The 14,325-nt window shown below is 34.9% G+C and overlaps 2 protein-coding genes across 6 annotated transcripts in view; one reads left to right on the top strand and one right to left on the bottom strand.

Annotated features, from left to right (window-relative positions):
- Positions 1–14,325, top strand: part of LOC149806020 (uncharacterized) — a 137,503-nt gene that overhangs the window by 26,073 nt on the left and 97,105 nt on the right. The window lies entirely within an intron of this gene.
- Positions 1–14,325, bottom strand: part of LOC149806021 (noggin-2-like) — a 65,173-nt gene that overhangs the window by 39,517 nt on the left and 11,331 nt on the right. The window lies entirely within an intron of this gene.

The raw sequence follows: 14,325 nt of genomic DNA, 5'->3' as shown, positions 1-14,325 counted from the left end.
GAATGAACGGGATTCATCTTGTCGATATTCATCAGAGATTTATGATTTCGCTCCATATGACAGCATCGCAGAGAAAACACCTAAATTGGACTGCAAGGGTATCTATAAAGATGATCAAATTAGCAATTGCAGTCTGGGAAAATTGATAGAAGGAAGTTGATATTTCCGGCAGCCGCAAGGGGGCGACAATCGCGCAATCACGAGTTGTTGATCATAACTGACCTTTGCACGGAATCTTTGAGGCTGAAGAAGGAAAAGTAATAGGTATTTTGAAATCAGGAAGTGTTTCAACGAAATCCATATCCTGATAGCTGATAATGTTTGACATGCAAGAGAGGTTTATACGATAGCGTGAGTAATGGAGAGGAGGACCTGGTGCAATTTATTATATGCTCATTATGCAAAGCACCTGCATGTAGTGCATTACAGTCTTGGGCGGTAGCTTAGTGATTAAGTGCTTGACTTTTACGACCAGGCCCGGTCGGCTGCCGTGTGGTGTTCATAGGCATTGCACTTTACTCTCATTACCCAATACCAAAGGTACAAGACAAAATACTTTCATGCAGGATTAACACATCGTCGTTCCTTTATCACCCCGGGCTGCTTGTGTCTGCTTGACTAACCACAGTGAGTGTAATTGTCTCGCCATTGTGACCCAAGATGGCCTTTTTTCACGCTGTTATCATGAGCCACTTAAACGTTCTCTTAAAAACATAGTCACTTATCGAGTGATGAGACAGGCACTGTCATTGGTGTGCAGAAGGAGGTTATAGTGTGTTTTTGAAAACGTGCTTTTGCTCCTGCGTACCTCATAAAAAAGGAAACGTCATTGCAGTGACTGACTGTGAATTTTTCGGCGCACCAGCACTGTGAGGCTATTTAGTCCTCACCACAGACAGTCACGGGTGATAATTGCATACAAAGCATTTTGTTATAAAGTATTCACTAATGAAGTTTTGACTGAGTATTTCAGTTTACAATTTTAAAGTTATTCTTCACAGTCCACGCGTAATATGCTTTAAACCCCGTACTGAATTTGATGTCAAAATATGTAATCCGGGCACGTGAGTGTGGGTGCAAGTAATAATGCATTAATGACGTATGCTTCGGTATATATTCAGTAGACCATTCAGTAAATCATATCATTCAAAATAAAGTGAAGAGTGGACAAGTGGGGGAAGAATTACTGAACAATCAGAAAAATTCGTGGGAATACAATTTTGCGGGTCGTAATGTTGGACTTAATACTCAGGCTCGAGTGGTCTAAAGCGCTCTCCGTTACGGATCACTGCCATCTCACCGCAGTCTGCGTGGGTTCGAGTCTCAGATTCAGCCAATGTGGGTATCTGAGAAAGCTTGCCAGTAGCTTCTCGTGGGTCGGTGGTTCTTTACGGGATTTCCCCGGGTTCTTCATCCATTATTAATACTGGCCGCCATGTATAGTCTATCATGTCCTAAAAATGGCGTTAAACCCTACAGCCACAACAACAACATCAATACTCGGGTTACGATACTCTATTTCGTATTGGTTTTTTTTTCTTTCTTTCTGGGATATTCGTTATCCACATAATTAGGAATTAAATCCTATATGAATATGTCTTATTTTAGAGCATATATGATACAGCCATGACATTGACTTTAAAGGACGAAGTACGCGCATATAGTTCTCGACGTAACCTTTATTTATGATACATTATTTGGTAAAGTTTTGTTAAAGAGGTTATTTAGTGGAGAGGCCTTTGGAGTAAATTACATTGTTCAAGGACACTAGCGGTTGCCGATCCAGTTCTGAACCGATGGTAAGATTGATACAAGCGCATTTTGGTCGCGATTTTCGTAGGATAATTACTGAATAAGTGCGGGTCCAACTAACACAAATAAGGGACAAATATGCCGAAAGCTATAACAGTCTTGCACAGACAAAACATTAATGAAAACACGTGTTGGCAACATAAAAAATGGAGCAATTATCAAATGAAGTTATTAAAATTTATTAAAAAATTAAGTTCCTACTATGAAGCAGGACATCGTAAATATCAATTACATCTTCTATCGTTTCAAATTAATAATTAAAACTTGATTCATGCAATAAAAACACATCATAGTAAAATACAGGGGAAATAGGAAAACGACATTATTGATAAGCTTAGTATGAAATATATTGATTTTAGATTATTTTAAATTAAAATATGAAAATTAAATTTGCTGATTTTATAATGAATAATTAAAATATAAATTACGAAGATATCTGTATATGACACTTATCTTGGTTGTATGTGCAAATTTAGTTTTATGACTAAAGAAAATATAGGTCAAAAAAATGTAAAATCTTTAATATGAACGTAATCACTTCGGTAAAAAAATATATTAATAAAATCATAAGGAATATTTGGGTTTTTCACCTTCATGGCCTTTACAAATGTGGAAACAACCACATACAAGCACACCTGTTAAAAGCTATTTTAGACAGGTGTGGTCTGAAACACTTGTTCATCTTGTAACGTGCGTGGAAGTCTGGTTTTGTGTAGGAGCGTGATGTAGAGGTAGTGCTGTAGAATCGTTCTAATGATGTACAATATCATGGGCGGTTCGGATGACGGAACTAACCACACATTGCACCAGGAAATGGTTTTGCAAACCTTTAATACACAAATATGCACAGATTCGGATGTTGATATGATACTAGCGTTATCAATTCCTTTCTCTTAGGAACATCAAGAATTAATTATACACAGGTGGAACCGATGTTAAAACCATGCTTTGCTTTATTCTGTTAGTATAATGATGGGCACTAACTAGCGTTTTTAGACGTACGTGGGTGGTGTATTGAGGAAATACGATTAAAGGACAGATGGAAAGAAAGCGGCATGTTCTTGTAACCTACCCATCAATATGTTTTGTTCAAATCATAGCTCACGACATCATTTTGTATATAAACATAGTGACATAATATTGTCCACACGAAAGGATTAAATAATTTTTTAAAATTCTTTTCACCCCGGTTGTCAGCCTTTATGGGAACAGTTTTTTAATGAAAGATGAAATATTTCATTCACTTACCCCCCCAGCCCCGAAAAAATACACTCACCCCCCAACAAAAGGGGAAAAAACAAGCTGCATGTATGGCGTATAAACCCGGTGACCTTTACTTGAGTAATGAAACAGATCAAAAGAAAATTTGAGACAGTCACGATTAACAGAATTCCGGACTGATTTTACATTAATGTTTGAGATCCGGACTGATTCTACATTAATGTTTGAGTCTCTAGCAAACAAAAGTATGGGTTTTGGCAGTCGAACATTGAAACTGCATGGTGATAGTTTAATGAGATGGAAAAGGAATGTTGCTCTCTTAGAAGACGATCATAATGGTACAAAGAATCTCGGCTTTTATTCTGAACCAGATGTACTTTATTTTAGAGTTTCATGCCATATTTTATTACATGTACATTTAATCTTTTATGGTTAATATGGTGATAGATACGGAAGTTCGATCCTTACATTCGTATTGTAAATCCAAACAGAATTTTGCTTCACCACAGTTTTTTATATACAATTTTTAAAGTAATACTGGAATTAATAGTACTAGAATCATACATCGTATCCCAATGAACTGAATTGGGTGTGCAAAAAGCGAAGACATATAAGCGAATTACATTGACAAACACTTTCTAACGCAAAATATTAAAACTTGTCTTGAAATATCGCCTTACATGTAAGCGTACATAATGGCAGTCATAAAGACTGTCGTTGGTTTCGAGTTATCGACTAATGGTTGAAGTGGGAAGTACACTACAAGCATACAATTAGATCCAGTTTGCCCTTTTCAAGGGCTTAGCTAGACGTGCTCAGTTACTTGTACGAGTGCACAATGTTGCCAAAATATACATTGGAAGCATATTCATAGAGTCTGCTGTTTGCATCTTAACAAGCACTGAGTATATAGTCTGCATAACCGAGATAAGTCACTGACTTTTTTAAAAAAATTAAGTGGAAACTGAAAATCTTGTTATGCTCCTTTTGATGATCGTGATTTGCTTTGATGCCCACTGCTAAAAAACGAAGAGACAAAATGTCAACACCGCTATCAAAATTTCAGGAGTTGATTTCTGAGTTAAGATGTATATTATTAATGAATCCAAGTGATAATTTAGCTCTCTTAGTAGCAAAGCCTGTCTACGAACTGTTTTACAGAAGAATGGTAGATCTACAAGGGAAAGACGAAACATATGGTGAATAACATGGTATATTATCAAGATGATTAATTCATGTACGTCTGAATAATTTTAAATGTTATACAGTCCTTGAGGAGATCTACACAGCAATATAATTGGTTGATTGAATGGTTGATTGTCTGGTTGATTGATTGGTTGATTGACTGGTTGATTGATCATATTACTAATCTTGAAAATCGGAATTACTGCTATAATATTTTTTAAACACGTTCTGTGTTGTTCAGTGCTTTTTCACTTTAAAACCGGTCGTAGAAACCATCTCATGAGACCAAAGACACGTTGAACAAGTAAGCAAGTGGGATGTAAATCAGAACTTCTGGTGGGGACCCAGAGGGAGAAGCCCACGAAAGAGAAAAGTAGCTTTATGCTTCGTGGTAATCATGTATCGGTTTAATTTTAACAGGTGGACATGTGGGTCAAGATGCCTAATTTCCTTACACCTTACGTTTTTTATTCTCTTTCTGTAAACTTTACTTGAATACTCAGAACAAACTGGTTTATTCTTCATCTGACCTTTTGACCTTCACATCCTTATTCTTTTTTATTTTATCAATAATTTCGTTTGCATGTATGTATGTATGTATGTATGTATGTATGTATGTATGTATGTATGTATGTATGTATGTATGTATGTATGTATGTGGGGCCTACAAGAGGGGGGCAAGCGTGACTATATGACCTCCGATGTCATTGACATGTAGGTTGCGAGACTTGTATGGTCATGTGACTCGGAATGCAAATGGCAAGATCCAGATCAAATTTCATCAAAGATATACTTTCGCCTTGTCTGTCTGCAGATTAAAAATATTAAAAATGCTATGCTCGCGATTTTGGAGAAAATAAATCATATTCCTATCGATTTCATATAGGTATATCTTGATGAAAGGTCGTTCAAATTTGCTAGGCCGGCTACTTAGCAGCTGCCCTATGTCGACACCAAATGGCGTCGACAAATTCCAACCTTTTTTTCAAGATTGGATTCTGACCCTACACCCCAACTTCAATGTCCAAGTATCAAAAATGGGGTGGCAAGGGTCAGATGAATCTCGGACAGGTATGTATGTATGCATGTATGTATGTATGTATGTATGTATGTATGTGTGTGTGTGTGTGTGTGTGTGTGTGTGTGTGTGTGTGTGTGTGTATGTGCGTGTGTGCATGTATGTATGCATGTATGTATGGATGGATGGATGGATGGATGGTTGTGTGCGTGCGTGCGTGCGTATGTATGTATGTATGTATGTATGTATGTATGTGTGCGTGTGTGTGTATATATGTGTGTGTGTGTGTGTGTAGGCGATTACCGAACACATGAACCTTGGATTACGAGTCGAACACTACCAACTGAGCTACCACAGCTGTCTACATTGGCACATTTAAAGGTATTACTAAACTTTACCAGCCAATCGTATTTTGTTGCATCTTACTTTGACATTTTTATAGACGCACTGACTGGGAAATATACATTAGAAATCATTAATGTTTTCCCTTTGACATTTGTAAAGATACGCTGACTGGGAAATATTCACGAGAAATAATTATTGTTTTTCCTTTGACATTATCCCATAAACACGCTGAATGGGAAATATTCATTAGAAATCATTAATGTTTTTCCTCTGGCATGTCTTTTTGAAACGATGACTGGAAATAATCATTTGAAATTATTTTTTGTCCCTCTAAAATTTCCTATAAACGCGATAACTGGGAAATCCTAATTACAAATCATTATAGACGCGCTGACTAGGAAGGACTCCTTAGAAATCACTAATATTTTTCCTCTGATATTTCCTTGGGAATCTCTGACTAGAAAATACTCATTAGAAATCAATGTTAAAGTCTAGGCAGAAAATAAAATGCTTATTGAATTTTTCTTTTTTCGATTTTGTTTCTACGGACACAGTCACGTGTCATTGTAGCGTTATCACAGTCGGTAGCATGTGATACAGCCAGTGACGGAAAGGTCACCTTAGTTCAAAATTCCTTTCAAATTCATCAAAATGCGACTATTTCCAGAAGAAAAAAATACATAACATTTAATGAAGTTTTGATATGTTTTGGTATTTTATGTGATTTAAAATCTCAAATAAAAAATGATGCTTTTAAAAGAATATAATATTTTAATAAAAAAAAGTAACTCGTTTGTCATGACTACTGAACATGATGCGTTGTTGTTACTCAGTATATCCCAGTCATGGTCCGACGGAGGTTTTGGTAAATTTAAAAGAAAGGAAGTAGAACCCCATTAAATCAGAAAAAGTAAACATATATATTTAATTCAAGTAGTAATATTTAAAGAATCGAATACAGGTTGTTCGGCGGTTGGGCATCCCATTATTAGTTTGACAAAAGCCAATGAGACGGCTACCATTTGTCAGCGCGATGAACAAGAGCTATCTTGTCTGAAACTAATGGACATAACAAAGCATTAGTAAAATGTAACAAACAAAAATCGCTTATCGCTTCGTGATTGCAGGGGAAAATATATCACTGACGTGGGAAGTAGTTTGCATAAATTGTACGCAAACCTTAGTTACCCTAACTGTACCTGGGAAATCTAATACCTAACTAAATAAATAAAGCAATATATTTATGTGTGAGGAAAAAGTGTGAAGAGGAATTTACACATTTGGACAGAGTAATCGTTTGTCACATACAAACAGTATTCGTAGAGGAATGACTGACCTATAGCTACGTAAATAAAATGGGACACAAATATTAGAAAATACATTTATGAGATATAATGAAATTATACCTTCTCCACAACCTGATCATTATACATACTTATACACAATGTACATACAACATATACGCATATTTGCACAGAGGTAAGTGTTTTCTGTTAAATATAGATGACTTTATAATAGAAAAAGGAAGACAAGAAGACAAAGAAAATCAAGTCATCATTTTAAAAAGACAAGCAAGGAAATGCATTACAAAAGGAAATCCCAAAACATCATAGATATTGGAAGCACGGAATACGTGTCGGATGAGGTTATTAAGTACATACTATCACATCGTCAGATGAAATCTAAATCTTGCATTGCAAATAAATGTCGTATTATGTACTTTAAAAAATGCCATGTTCCGTCTAGATATTCTAACTCAACTGTTTCGCATTATTTGCTACTGGCACGCTCATCTCACAACCCACAATTAATTTTGAACTGCTGTAATTGGCTCGGGTACAACACAGAATATGTCAACTTTAAAATAATGTATATTATGCTACTGAAAACACTACTGCAGCAACTGACTCTTCCATAATAACAAACATCAAATATTACTTGACTTTAAAATATGTCTTTTCATAATCATTAACAGTTAGAAATCCCTGTTTTTAGAAGGAAAGAAAGGCATCGTACACATACCCATCGATCAATAATATTACAAAAGCTTGGTTTATCATCCGATGTTTTAATCTGTTATCTTTATAAATGTGATTTTAAACCATCTCAGTATAGTTTCACAAACTGTGAGGTACTTTTGCTAAACTATACGAATTATAAGATGCGACAAGTTGCTCCGTTGACACTTGGAATGCAGCTAAACTTAAACGACCTGTCTGACCCTTTCGCTTGTAATTAGTAACATTTATACAACTTCCTACATGTCTCTCATTTAGTCATTAAAACTAAATTAGAAATTACCATCTGTACACGCTTATAAGACGAATAAAAATGCAAACTGCACAGACACAGAGCTGCCGTTCTGTACATTTTGTTGAGTAGTAATCAATAGAACAAACAACATGGACCCTAATCTGCAGGCACATCGTGATACTGGGCGTCAGGATCTTTGTTGTTTACAATTTGATTCGACTTATACGCGAGCATAGAGGATATGTTTGTTCATAGCATTGCCACTTAATAAGAATGTGTGTGTGTGTGTGTGTCTTTGTGTATGTGTGTCTTTGTGTGTGTGTGTGTGTGTGTGTGTGTGTTTTGCATTTTTAACGTAGCTTTAACACCTTTTCAGTCACATCGCTGCGATGTCTGCAGTGTTAAGTTTATAGTGACGTCTAGCACTGGAGAATCATGCTGCAGACACGTAGCATCACGTCCTACCAGTGACATTATACTGACACAAAACCAACCAGTCCTGACACTAACCTCTTCATGCTAAGCGCCTAGCGAGGCAGCTGCTAGTACCGTTTGTATAAGTCTTTGGTATGACTCGGCCGGGATGCGAATCCGCGACCTCCGGCATCCGAGGTGGACGCTCTAATCACAAGGCCACTGGAACGGTACCAAACTTAATAAGAAAATATAATTTATAAAAGAAGGCAAAAAAAAAAAAAAAAAAAAAAAAAAAAAAAAACAACAAAGAATAGTAGCTGGCCGTAAGAAAGTTTTTATTAAATTGGTTCACAGTATTGTCAAAAAGATAACGATTTCTAACGGTAAGAGTTTTTAACGGGTTTGATTAGGGTGACTTATTGGATGATTCCTTGTCTGAGTTTTTTAGAAAATTTTTCTTACAAGCAAGCCTCGTTTTGAATAAACCCAATGGAATATTGTTACGAAGAGCCGATTATAGTAGAGCTGATATTCGTAACCTTGTTGAGAAATTGTTTCATTTAATTATTTAGTTTGCAACTAACTATTGCGCATATTCACCCATGGGTTTAACGTTCAGAAATGTCAAATCGTATATGAATCAAGAATGAAAAAGAAAATTTAATGCAAGAAATAATTCTGGATTATGCTGAAGATCACAATAATTTAGAGAAGCAATCTGTATGCTCTGCTCTGGAAGTTAAATGTATCGAATAATTGAGCCAAATTGGGACTTTCAGCTTCATTAAGACGATGCAACGGTTGCATCTGTTCTAGATAGCCGCTTTCTCTGCTAATGACAAGATAGGTTAGCCTGCCAACATACTTACCTCCTTAAACATTTATCTGGCTGAAGGTGTTGGCAGTTTAAAATGTCAAATGTCAGCCGGGTTACATCAGGAAATTCTTCCAAATGCATCGACATAAACTATCGTCTGCTGCATAAGAGGTACACATGTAGAAAGCGCGTGGCAGACGAAACTTATGTCTGGGTTAAATGCTCGAGACAAAATCAGAGTAATCTATCCTCAACATTCACGCTAAATTTCATCTCTTTCCATAAAACAAAGAGGAAAACGTTTAAATCAGCAGGATAGGAACTAAGTAACAGTAGTTCGCTCACCTAGCAGTGTTTTAATTACACTTAATCTTTTTATTCTGCAATAGAAGATATCAAATACTCGATAAAATATAGCTTTGTGACTGATAAGGTTCTTAATGTCAAAAGGATTTGACATGGTTTCTACAATTATACTACATCTGTTGTCATGGCGAAGTGATATAGATTTATATACGCCAAGTTTGTAGCTACTTTACGAAAAGAAACATCTGTATATTCTAATTAAGTCCCCAAAATGAATCCCGATTGGAGTTATATTGTCGTGTTATCAATTTTTTATATTTTATTAAAGTGCGCTCCAAATAAGACAACAAGATTTTGTATTTCATATGTTCAACTACAAATTCTTTAAGTAAGCTTTCCATCGATATGGTTCAAATATGAAACAGTGTACGATATTATTTACAACTTAAAGAGTATTGGAAATATATAATAGACAATAGACTGTATACACAAAATATATCAATTCAGTTTTATCCTTTAGTGTACAAAACACCCTTATAAATTAATACTGTACCACTAAATATATCAATTAAATTCTTTATTGTACACGACATCCATATAAATAGAACGTACAACTAAAACATGAGAAGTCAGAAGACAGTTGTGGATCACGTGAATTACACGATGCTATTCACGTAATGGCAGGTATGTATAATGAATTAATAGTATTTTATAAATAAAGTAATTTTTAAAGCATGGTTTGGTGAGATAGCTTAGTTTTTCCTACATCAAGACAATTTTTTTTATATACGTCAGAAGTGACTATAATTTTTTTATTTTATCAATCCTTATTATGATTATCATTTACGATCAATCCGCTTTGTTTAAAGTCGTCAAGTTTTCTTGTACAATTTGTCACTTTCAGGTTTTGAAAAAACAACTTTACCTTAATCGGCACCATGTAGCTCTAACAACGGAAGTACTTTAGTGATCATGGGTAATTTTATGTTTTGCAAAAGCCAATGATAACTTATTTGTACGAAGAATTATACTTAGTTCGAATTACAGTCAATAAATACATTGGAGGGACCTAAGCAATTTATCACAACAAAATAAAGCAGCCGAGTGTTTGGAACTATTTTGTTAGAATATTTATTTACATTCGTGTCCGCTAAGCTGCTTGGCGTAGGAATAATATTAAAAATTTATGTAGCAAATCAGGTAGAAGAGGCGATTACCTACCGGCGATAGTGCTGAGCGTGAATCCCTATTGATACTGGAAATGTGGCTTGAAAAATGAAATATACTTTTGAAGATATCAAAAGAGCGCAATCTTTGCCCGAGTACCGTCTGTAAATTGTTCTATGCTTGTTTCCTTTCTGATCAGTTCAGTGAACTACCCTTAGAGTTTGCCCTATGTCGTACCCAATTCAGTATTACATGAAGTAAAAGTACTAACAATGTTGCCAATATGAATACAATTGAGCACATGGCGTTTCTGTGCCGATGCACATAGTTTTTATTTTTTATTTTTCCCACGGACGTATCCTCAGTGCAAGCAAGAGGTAAAATGCTTTCAGACTTTGCCCCAGACAACATTTTTTGCTTTTGTATTAGATGTCAAGCGATATCTTAAGACAGAAAGTAAGTTCGAATTTAGTTAAATCACCGAGGTTATTTATGCTTTTTATATTTTTTCTTTTTGCGTTTTCGTAAATCTAGAAATGACTTAGACGTTTTAATTTATCCCAGATATAAGTCGAAATTTCATGAAAGATTATTTCATTTCATGTGTATACGGCTGTAACCCCAAATTTCTACTACATATATATATCGTCGCAATCCAGTTGCGATAATCCGCTATACTCCTTGATCATTCAGGTTGCCTGTGCTGAGCATTCCTCGTTTTTATGCTCTACGCATGAACAAAAAATACGTCATCATCAACACAATGTAACAATTTCATACATATCACTGTTAATAGATCTATAAGTGACTATGCGTGGAAGGGACACTTTGATTGGCTAATTTAAACAAAGTGAAAGGTAATATTTGGTGACAATAACGCGTTCGCAGTGAATGGTTTAGTAAAACGAGTGAATCTCCACACATGCGCTACCGTAGCGGACTATAGACCGTGACTTGAACGATGCCCCATGTAGGGATATTTGCTTGGATGCACTAGTATACACATATAATAAAATGAATACACTATTATATACATAAAATAAAATGGATACACAAGTATAGACATATAATAAAATGCTATCTTGGTTTATCTTCAGTTGTGCACATATTACCCTTAATTTTGCATATTTGTTTTTAATAACTATAGCAGGTTTGAAAGTTCCCGTGGCGCGAACGAACAGGTCTCGGTAGGTATATTCATTCACAACTTGAACTAAAGTTTCTTTAAAACATATTGGGACTTCGTCCTTCAACTTCATAGGACCATTAAAAATATCACATTCTTGGACATTGTCTTATCTGTGTTAATTATTAGTTTTCAGTCTCTACAAATATCTAACAAGCGGTTAAGGTTATTTGGAAAACTAGCCTGGAATATAGGAAGCAATATTACATTGTCTGCAAAGAGTAGGCGTGTCATTATTGTCTGATCCAGTGGGGGAATAACTATATGTATTAGGAAAATATAAAGGAAGGTCGTTTGAGGAGGATATTGAAGAGCAAAGGGGCGCATCCGCAACCCTGTGCAAACCCTACGTTTTTGAGGAAATAGTATTACTAAGAGTTTCAATTGTCATTACAATGTAATAAGTTCTTTTATACATGTCAGCATCACACTAAAGACTTTACCTCAGTGTATAACTTATATATCATCCCGATTCTCCAGTCTTTGTTAAAGGCCTCATGAAAATCTATAAAACATGAAAAGGTTTCGTTGTTTTGATTGTCACTTGAGTTTGTTTTATCAATGTTTGTCAATCAGCAAGGGTATCACTTGTTCTATGACTTTTATTCTGAAACCAAGCTAAACGTCGTCTAAGAGATGACGTATCTAAATAGAAATTTTGCTATACTAGTATTTATTTTAGGCATAAAGAATTTGCTGATGGCGCTGGTGGGTTTAGGTCTCAGTAATTATCGACGTCATTGGGATTGCTTTTTTGAATATTGGAATCAATTAAGATACCCTCAATAAATTTAAGAGAAAACCTGACTTGAGCATCACATTAAAAAGTCATTTAATGTGGTTAAGAGCTAAAAATAATAATCACATTTCATTTAATATAATATGCGTACCGCAACAAGTTTCATTTTGTAAGCGAAGCTCATTGAGTTTTATTTCTTTAACATATATGGCGTTGTTGATTGCATTATTACTTAATTTGTGAATCTCATATTAAACTGATATATGAAAATCAATAGAAGATGAATTGCATTGAGGTTATGTTATCAAGGATTTTAAGTGCATTAATTTAAATTGTTTGATTTCGATAGGCTCCTCTCATCTAACAACGAGCTCTCAATATTCACTCATTATAATATAGTCAATAGTGGACTGCCTTAAATGTTATTCGGTGTTCTACCATTCATAATAAGTGTACCAGTAATTTTGCAAAAACGTGCAAGTTTGTTATATTTCATTGATATAAAAGTCCTGTAGTGTACTGTGTAAGTATCATGCTGCTTAACAATGCTAAATTAAAAATTAAATTTCGTTCGTTGATGGCAAATAACGGTTGGTAGCCGTGAGAAAAAGACAATGCCACCTCATTGGCAATCCGCCTCCCAAAGCAACCTTTCCCTCTGTTTCTTCCAAGTCATTGTTCTTTTGAGCTAAAATCGAACACTTGACCGGATTGAGATAACTAGCCTTGGGCCATTTGTACCGTATATGTCAAAATACTGGACTTTGCAATTATATTTTTCGCCTCAGCCTTACCCTCCCTCCCACAAAAATGGCACTTGGACCTAAAAGAATCCACAGTTTTACTAGATGATAGAGCGCAAAAGCAATATATTAGGACTGCAAAACGTTCTCTTCTTGTAAAAATCTTAAACCCTCTTGTTAACGTAGTTATTTGTTTTTAATTTATCCCCTAATCGCACCATTACCTCATAAAAATTGCATAACTTTCAATAGTATAAGAAGATTCATTTCTGCAAGTAACATAACGTTATATCATCTATTACAAAATAACACACGCATAAATAAATAAATAAATAAATAAATAAATAAATAAATAAATATATAAATAAATAAATAAACAAATAAATATTAGACATAAAAAGAGAAATGAGTGCAACACTAGTCTCAGCATAAGCATTTATACTAATATAGGTATATAAAAAAGGCCGGACTCAACATAGCACACACGTCTTAGATCAGAGTATCATCATCACGGAGGATGACGAAGAGGTTATTCGCATTCGACTAAAAGCTTGCAAAAAATGTAGCAATTTCTCTGGATGTCTGGAAAATACTTGGTATTAGTAGGAAAGAAATTGTTATTGACTTCGCCTTTTTTAACTTGGGTCAAGATGTGTTGCATTTCGTCTTGTTTTTCAAGATGTAAGCTAACACTTTTAAGTTTTGTTGTACATAGTTCTTGTCACTATTGTTGAGGTAAAACAATCTAATATTTATTCAATTTAAATATTTGCTTTTAAAGATTCTAATATTATTTTTTGAGGAATGACAAAATGGATCATAAAGACATTGTTTTACTATACAAGCCTACACTATCAATGATACAAACTATTGCACCATTTTCTTAAACACGAACGATACGTCAGGTAAACGCTCCAAGGGAATCGAAATATGCTTCATCTTTGACACAGAAACGTATATTCAAGACAAAAATTATTCTATTTTTCGCTGACGAATTTATTTAAACTAAAAACATTTCTTTCATAATAAAAACAGATAGATAAAATTTGCCCAGTTAATCGTATGTTATGGATAAGAGGGTTGGCCTGTGTAGTTCCAAAGCATTTTCTGTCTACA

This window comes from Sinohyriopsis cumingii, chromosome 2 (assembly GCF_028554795.1).
Source record: "Sinohyriopsis cumingii isolate HCF-2022 chromosome 2, ASM2855479v2, whole genome shotgun sequence".
NCBI lineage: Eukaryota > Metazoa > Mollusca > Bivalvia > Unionida > Unionidae > Sinohyriopsis > Sinohyriopsis cumingii.
This window is presented reverse-complemented; position numbering and strand designations above follow the sequence as displayed.